Genomic DNA, 8,998 nt, shown 5'->3' on the forward strand with positions numbered 1-8,998 from the left:
AATTTTTGTCATTAGATAATTATATGAATATATATCTATATGATTAGATTGCATTTTAATTTTTATGCACTATTTTCCCCTCTTTTGATAATTTGAATACAATCATATTATGGGGGGCATGTCATTTAGCTATTATTTCAATGTTTAGATATGCCATTTTTGGTTATTATTTATAGATATAAATTATGAATAAGACACACACACAACTAGTGAACAACATGATTATCTCCTTGGAAGGACATTACTTTATATGAATCCCATATCAATATCCTTCAATATGTTCAATGTTTACTTTAGATGCACAGTTGTGAATGATACATACTCTAAGATACATAATCATTCTAGGATTCACATATGCCTAAAAATGAGGTAAAATATATTGATGATATTAACAAACCCATGTGATTTTTCATTTGATTGTGTTCCTATTTTAGTATGAGTTATTTCATAAACAAACATTCACAAATGACATAATTTAATACAAATTTAGCTCTCTAGCTTTCTACTTATCATTTACACTTTCTTCTAAAAATTTATCACTTATCCCCTTTCCATGTTCATAAACCCTAATACATTCTCCCTATGTACTTAGTTATTAGTTCTATAGTCATACATTTTCTTTATCCACTATAATGTACATCTATAGGTGGGGTCTCACAGTTCCACACACATTAAAAATATTAAAATAGTAGGTATTAGCGTTGTTATTTCATAAAAAAAGTTAGTTTAAATATAGAGAAAAATTTATGTTATGAAATAAACCCATGTTTAAGTTATAATTAATCTCAATTAAAAAAAATATTTAACAAAAAATTATGAAAAAATATCTACCCACTAGATTTTGGTGTTATTTTTCTATTTTTAAGAATTTATAATTTAGTCTTTTATTAAAAAAAGTTAACTATAAAAAAATAATTGAAACTTAAATAAAAAAATGAATTTAATTTATTTTAAAATTATATTTAAAATCTACATACTAAATCTTAAAATCCCTAGTTTACATCATATTCAAATTTCTAATCATCTAGTTGCTATAGGTGATATAGAAGATAACAATTTGGTTAAAAATATAGATTTAAGTGTCGCACTTGATAAAAAAAAACAAGACACATTATTGTGGGATCACAACTATAAGTTTGTATAGTAGATATTAGCATTGTTTTTTATTACAGTAAAATCAGGTTTTGAAGGGACCCCGAAACCTTTTACAAAGGAACCATAAAAGATAAAAGCATTAAGAAACTAAACGTGACAGACAACGAAAAAACCAACAAAGTACTGGGCAAAAGTCAGCACAAAAGTCCCACACTACCAGCAACAACCAGCAAAAACAGAAAAAAAAAAAAAATTACTTTATGTTTTTAAGGGCATTAGCGAATTTCTCGCTAATCCCTTGCATTTCTTTGATATTCTCCCTAAGAATTGAGATTTCCTTTGACGAAGCCAAAGCAGTCTTTTTCAAGCTTGTCTTGGTTCTTTTAGCCGCACCTCCAGGAGCACTATCCACATTCCAAGCCTCAGTAGTAGCCTCTTCAGCATCAAGGTATTTGGCTATTTCCTCCATGTTCCTGGTCGCAGAGTTGAGGATCTCCAGAATCAAAATTAGGAAGTTCTTTATGGTAGCCTGACCTTCCTCTAGCTTGCTAATCTGAACTTCCAGCTTCTCCACCTTTTCGTCCATTTCCTTTTTCCATTGCTCCAGGTTGCTTTCACCTTTCTGTCCTTGCTCTTCCTAATGTTTAGCCTTTTTTTTTTTCATTTTGTTAATTCTTTCAAACACCCATCTATCAAAACCTAGACGAGCATCAGACTGGTTCTTAAGCTTATCCAGGATAAGCATACCAGTATTCATCTCATCACCAACTCTATCCTTTTCCATGCTCATATCCTCCTTATCCTTGTTCAACTTTGTTTCCATTTCCTTGTCCTCCTGTTTTTTTCTGGTTATCTGGCTCCTCCATGGGCTGGTTGTTGAGATCACCAAGGCTCACACTGTGGGTAGGTTCCTCCTTATTACCCTCATCCTCTTCCCATTTTTCCTTCTCATTACCACTGTCCATTCTCGATGTTTCCTTGATTGAGTTGTTCTGATTGAAATCTTCCTCTTCTCCTCCTTCTTCTTCCCCCACTTCCTCATCTTTCCAACTTTGTTCCCTGATAGTATCATCAATCTCTATATCACTACCTTCTTTTCCCATATACTCGGGATCAACCTCCACATCCTTATGTTTATGGCTCAAATCCGTGTCCTCCACATTTTTCTTCGCAGAGCCTTTTTTAGCCTTTTTACTTTGTTTTTGCTTATCCTTGCTAGGCCCAGAATCCTCACTTTTCCTCTTGCCTTTGTCTGGGGACATCAACAACCTTTTGTTTTCCTGAATCACCAAAATCTTACAATGCTCATAAATGAGCAAAATAAGACTATAATGTAGCACAGGAGAAGAGGGGTTCTTACTATGCTTGTTCAACGAGTCCGACAGGGCCCTGAAAAGGTAATAAGGAAGAGACACTCTTTTCTCATGCCTAAAGTGGTTCAGAAGCACAAAGTGATAGGTATGGACCCTAGTGAAGCGATCCTCCATAGTGATATACTCCATAATGGCATTAAGTACAAAACCTCAAATTTTTTTAATGTTAGACGCTTCATAACACCCCCCAGACGCTTTGCCAAATTTATCTCTCTCCTTATCTTTGCGTGGAAAGAGCTTCACAACATTATTGGAGACTTTCAGGTCCCTAAAGAAATTGAGGCCAGTATGGGGCATACTTGTGACCGTAGAGATAAGGTCTGCATCCAGCTTGAATTTGACACCATGGATTTTGAAAGTGCCATTTTTCCAGCTTTCAGTCACTAGTAACCGCCAAGTTAACTCTACTTTTGTCATAATCCACTAGTTTTTCCATGAATGGCGTCATAAAACCCTTCTCCAGCTTCATCCAAACCTTGGGCATTTCCCGCCATCTAGAAAGGTTATCGGGTTCCTCTCTTCTTAGGTCACCTCCCATTCATGAATTCGTTCTGCAATTTTTCTGCTTCAGCAAATTCGAAGCGAGCTTCTAGATGACACTCAGACACTTGAAAATCAGCACCCACAAAGTGTGCAAAATTTTAATATTCTTATTTAAAACTTTGCGCTTCTGACAAGCTATCATCTCCTTTTGAAAGTTTTGATGTTTAATCATTAGTACAACCATGATTAAAATGCAATCTTTCTTTCCCCATAATTCTGTCCTTTCTAATGAGGTCTTTAATATTAAAATCAATATTATCTTCACCATTCCATATGCTTTGTTTTTTGGATATAACGCCAAGGTTAGCAAGATTGTCCGCGACGACATTTTTTTCCCTAAAAGCATGCTTAATAATAATAGATTTAAAACTAGTAATAATTTCTCTGGCCTTAAAAATGATATTATCGATAGACTACGAAGGCTCAGCTTCACCCTTTAGGCATTTAATAATATTAAGAGAATCTCCCTCCAACCATAATTTGTCATGATTGAGATTTTTAGCAATAATCAGAGTATTAAGGGCAACCGAAGCTTCAACATAATGGCTCGTTTGGTTACCCAAAGGACCAGCAACAACCACAAGACAACTTCCAGCAAAATTCCTGACAATACCCCCATATCCAGCATTACCAGGATTTCCCTTAGATGCCCCATCGAAATTGGCCTTGATCCATCCCTGGGGAGGAAAGCTCCAGAAAAGACCATCTCTACCTTTATCCTTGCTATTTCTGCTATTGGAAAGGTTCCATCTTTCATTAAAATCTTCCTTAGCAGATAATCCAGTATCAATGCCATATAAGCAACATGGATCCCTCTATAAATTTTATCCACCACCACTTCAGGGTTCACACTTTTTTCCCGAAAAATCCTGTTGTTACGCTCCTTCCAGATGTTCCAGGTGACAATGGGGAGAATAAGTTTCCAGAGCTCAACATTCTTAGAATTAGAGCTAGGGCAAAACCATTGCTGCCAGAACTCTTCCAGTGAGTTCGGGAAAACCCAGCTCAACTTCCACTTATTAAGAATTATATTCCAAATATCTCGACTGAAAGTGCACTGGTAGAGGATATGGCAGACAAACTCCTCCTCCCTGCAGCAAAGAGAGCACCTGTTAGGAAAAACAAATCCATGCTTATGGAGATTATCAAGGGTTAGCACCTTATTTTGGATAAAGATCCAAAATAAGATATTAATTTTGGGAGTCAAATTCTTCATCCACACTTTCGCCCACAGAGGAATCTCATCTGGAACTTTGTAATGTATAGATACAGTTGAAGAAACAAAATATCACCCATCAAAAGTTTCCTTCCAAATCATACAATCCTCAGAATGCTCCATGAAGATTTTGGAAGAGAGCAAGGTCTCCAAAAATCTTAGGCCCGGACAAACCTGGCTAAACTCAATCGACATACCATTTCTCCAGTAGTCCCTAACAGGTCTCCATACCTGCTTTGAAACCAATCTTTCCATTCATTAAGAATGGGGATTTCCTCCAGCAGTTTATCCATTAGCCATCTGTCCTCCCAGAATCTGATAATTCTCCCATTACCCAGTTTCCATTTTCTTCTAGCAGCAGCTCAGATTTTAGCCGTTTGAACAACATTCCAAATAGCAGAGCCATCCACAAGGAATGAATTATCCATAAATTCTTCATCAGACGGTTGCATACGAAGGTATTTCTTTTTCCAAATGGAATTCTATTCCCTTTCCTCCCCTTTCATTCTCCAAATTTGTTTAGCTAACAAGACATTGTTCATAGTCATAATGTTCCTTATTCCCAGGCCCCCAAAAGCCTTAGGAGTGCCAATATTATTCCAGGCACTAAGGGGGATTCTATTTTTATCTTCCACTCCCGACCATGAGATTTTTTTTTGCATTCTTTCAATGGCCTCAGCAAACTTCCTGGGGATCTTAAACAGACTAAGCACATAGATAGGCAGATTTTGAAGAGTAGCCTTAAGCATCGTCACCTTACCCGCTTGGCTGAGGAGGGATACCTTCCACCCAACCAGTTTGGAATTAAATCTATCAACCAATTGCATCTAGAAATTCTTCGAAGGCTTTAAGCACAGAGGGAGACCCAAATAAGTAGAAGGAAACTCTACAATTTTACATCCAAGGATCCTTTCAATCCTTCTTTGTCTATCCATAGGGGTGTTGATGAAGAACAAAGAACTCTTATCCCAATTTATTTTTTGCCTAGAAGCAGCTTCATAGGAATCCATGACAATCTTCATATTTCTAGCTTCTCTTATGGTAGGTTCTCCCATGGTAATAGAGTCATCTATGAACTGTTCATGAGTATAGGTTAAGAAGGACGAGGAAAGCTTAAGGCCTTTGAGTTTCCCTTCCTCCACACTTCTCATAATAAATCTGCCCAAACTTTTTGCCAAGATAGTAAACAAAATAGGAGAGATAGTATCCCCCTATCTTAGGCCTCTAGAACTTTTGAAGAAACTGGAGGGAGATCTGTTAATAATAACAACAGAAGAGGTAGTACTAGTCAGTTGAGAACATAGTTGAATCACCTTTTCCCCAAACCCAAAAGCTTTCATAATTCTGAAAAGGAATTGCCAATTCACTCTGTCATAGACCTTGGACATATCCAGCTTAAAAAGAAAGCCCTATTTTTTAGCAATAGTTAGAGAATGAATGTTCTCATGAACTGAAATGATGGAATCCAGAATCTGTCTACCAGGGACAAAACAATTTTGTTGGGGAGAAATTATGCGAGGAAGGATATCCAACATTCTAGAAGTGAGCACATTAGATATTATCTTGTAAAAAGAATTACAAAGACTAATAGGTCTAAACTTATTGAGAGAATCAGCTCCAAGGATCTTAGGGATGAGGACAATAAAGGTGGCATTGAGTTCTTTGAGAAACCGTCTAGATCCAAAGAATTCTTTAACACCATTACAGATGTCAATCTCCACAATATTCCAAAATTTTTGAAAGAAGAACATAGGGAATCCGTCTATACTAGGGGACTTGTCTCTAAGAAAGGAAAAAACTGCCTTTTTGATCTCTTGATTCGAAGGGATCCTAGATAGATTTTTGTTGTCATCCTCATTTAAAATGGTAGGGATAGCTTGAGCAAGAAGGTCTTGATTTCTGATATCCAGAGAATCCTCACCACCCAAAAGATTACTAAATAAATCCACAACTTCCTTTCTAATTTCATCATTCAACAAAATACCCCTATTATTGGATAAACTGAAGATCCTGTTGGCCGCCCTATGCTTAAGAGAAGTCATGTGCAAAACCGGGTATTTTTATCACCTTCCTTCAAATATCACGCTCTTGATCTTTGTTTCCAAAAGGTTTCTTCATTAGAGATAATTTCATGGTATTTGGAAAGCAGCCCGTTTTCAAAATTCCTCAAATCCTCAGAAAGGCCTTCCACTTGAATTTTATCCTGAACTTCTTTAATATCTATCTTAATATTGGCTTTCATTTTGAAGATATCTCCAAAAGTCTCTTTATTCCAGATTTTGACTTTGGCTTTGATAATATTAAGCTTTTTGGCCACTCTGAATAAAGTAGTACCCTCAACGTCTGAATTCCACCACTCAGAAACAAAGTTTTCCAAAGAGGGGTGGGATAACCAGGCTTTTTCAAATCTAAATGAAAAATTACGTTTTGAGGAAGTAGGATTGGCAGTGAAAGAGATAGGATAATGATCAGAACCAATCTTAATGACAGACGCCATAGAACAATTATACTTAGAGAACCAATCGGGGGAGATCAAGGATCTATCCAACCTAACTTGAATGAGATCAGGGCCAGTTCTTCTATTGGTCCAGGTATAATTAATCCCTCTGAGATCCACATCCATCAAAGCTTGATCATTGATAAAGTCCATGAGATCTTGTCTTCCACCTAACTACAAAGGAAGGCCTCCCATCTTTTCATCCTCTTTTAAGGGAGTATTGAATTCTCCCATAATCATCCAGCTTTTATCTGAAAACCTTTCTCTCTTCTGCCAGACTCCTCCAAAATTTAGCTCTTCCAGCTTTAGTATTAGGCGCATAGATATTAGAGATAACCCAGACAGAGTTATCCCTAATATGCTCAAGCAAAACTGAGGTCCTGTTAACCCCTGGAGCAATTTCCTTACCTTTAATGGAATTCTGATTCCAAAAGATAGCTATGCCTCCTGAGGCATCCTCCGAGCTAGTACCAATCACTCCATTATTTTTGAAAATTCTAATTTTTTCCACTTTATCCTTACACATCTTAGTTTCCTGAATAAGAACTACATCTAGTTTATGATCTCTAACAATATTACGCAACACATCCTGCTTGTGTGGGGCGTTCAACCCTCTGATATTCCATGAAATTATCTTCATAATTTAACTGAAGATAAGGCTGACTTGATGGAAATCTGTGTTCCATTAGCACAGTTCTTCCAACTTTCCTGTTCCCTCTGATTTTTTAGAGAGGGTCTCCCTTGTTTTTTGTTACGATTTCCAACATCTACAACCTTCTTATTCTTGCTTTTGGTTGAAATACCTCCATTGGGTCCTCCCTTATTTGACTTGCCTTCTTTATTACAGGAAATCCTAGGATTTCCCTCAAGACCCACCGTCTCCATGCTTCTGGGGGGAGTTTTACATTGGGAGTTCAGGTTCATATTTCCAGTTTGCTTAGGACTTCCATTGGTTAATAACAACAAAGGCACCGTTTCCAAGATATTATAGTCCTGAGCTTCATTAAAGTCTTCCTCGTTTTCCTTGTTATTAAATGAAGCTGAAACATCATCACTGGATAAATCAACAACTTTACCCTGGATGATAAGATCAACCTTCAAATCTGCAGATTCAATATTTTGAACTAGGTCTTCAGTACCATCGTCTTCCTTCTCATTACTTTCTTTTTGACTATTAGAACATGCGCAATCAGAGTTTTCCTTGTAGTTATTCATACCCTTATTTTCCTCATTTTCCAACTCGGTTGCTTCCCTCTCAGGGATTAACTCTGAAGGTGGAGCATCATTATTCCCTTTTGTTTGCCATTTTTGCTTCAGATTACTATCAGTTTTACTATTCTTACCCTTCTTGGAAGGATAGGATTTCGCCCAATGAGCCGACTTTTTACAATGAAAACATATAAACGGGAGAGATTCATATTCAATCACTTGGGTCCTTTTCTCCAGTTTAGACAAAATCTCAATGGATTGAGGCATATCCGTCATTTGATTAACATTAACACAAATATGAGCAAAAACCAACCTAGATTTGGTTGCAGTCATCGGGTCGATCGACAGGAGTTCTCCAAAGGAGCCCACAATCCCTTTAAAAACCTCCTCATTCCAAAACTCCAATGGAAGGCCAGGAAGACGCATCCACACAAGAGTCGACATGAAAAAGAAATCATCCAACGGTAAGTTAGGAGCCCATTTCTATAAAGCCAAAGTTGACTTGCCGAACATCCACGGACCTTCACAGAGCGCTTTATTCAAATCTTCTTCATTATTAAAAGCAAAGGAGAAAAACCCCCTAGGCAAAGCTGCCACATCCACTTGGCCTTTGAGAAACCATTTTCTCCTTATAAAGTTCCTAACAACATCAATTTTAGGTCTAAAACTAGCAAATCACCCAACCAAAGTCATAGTCAGATTAGAGACAGAGAAATCAACCAGCTTATCCGGCACATATATAGCAAAAACCCTTATCGTTGGATCAAAAAGATTTTTAACTTCTGGAAGTCCATAATGCACTAAAGGCCTGACTCCAAATAGAGCTGTCCATTTCTTTACTTTACCTTTATCATGTGGGTCCCCTACTTTGGAATCTTTATCTTCAACTGATTTGTTTGTCGCCTTGTCCCCCACAGAACCCTGGGAGGCCTGGGAACCTGCATGATCACCAGCACTAGGTGCAGAAAGTCCGCTATCACCCTGTTTGAAATTTGAATTTCCCGCTCGCCGCTCACCTCCTCTCGCAAAGTCCGCCATGTAAAGTTAAACCAGTCTTCACATGTT

This window comes from Cryptomeria japonica, chromosome 5 (genome assembly GCF_030272615.1).
Source record: "Cryptomeria japonica chromosome 5, Sugi_1.0, whole genome shotgun sequence".
In the NCBI taxonomy this organism is placed as follows: Eukaryota; Viridiplantae; Streptophyta; class Pinopsida; order Cupressales; family Cupressaceae; genus Cryptomeria; species Cryptomeria japonica.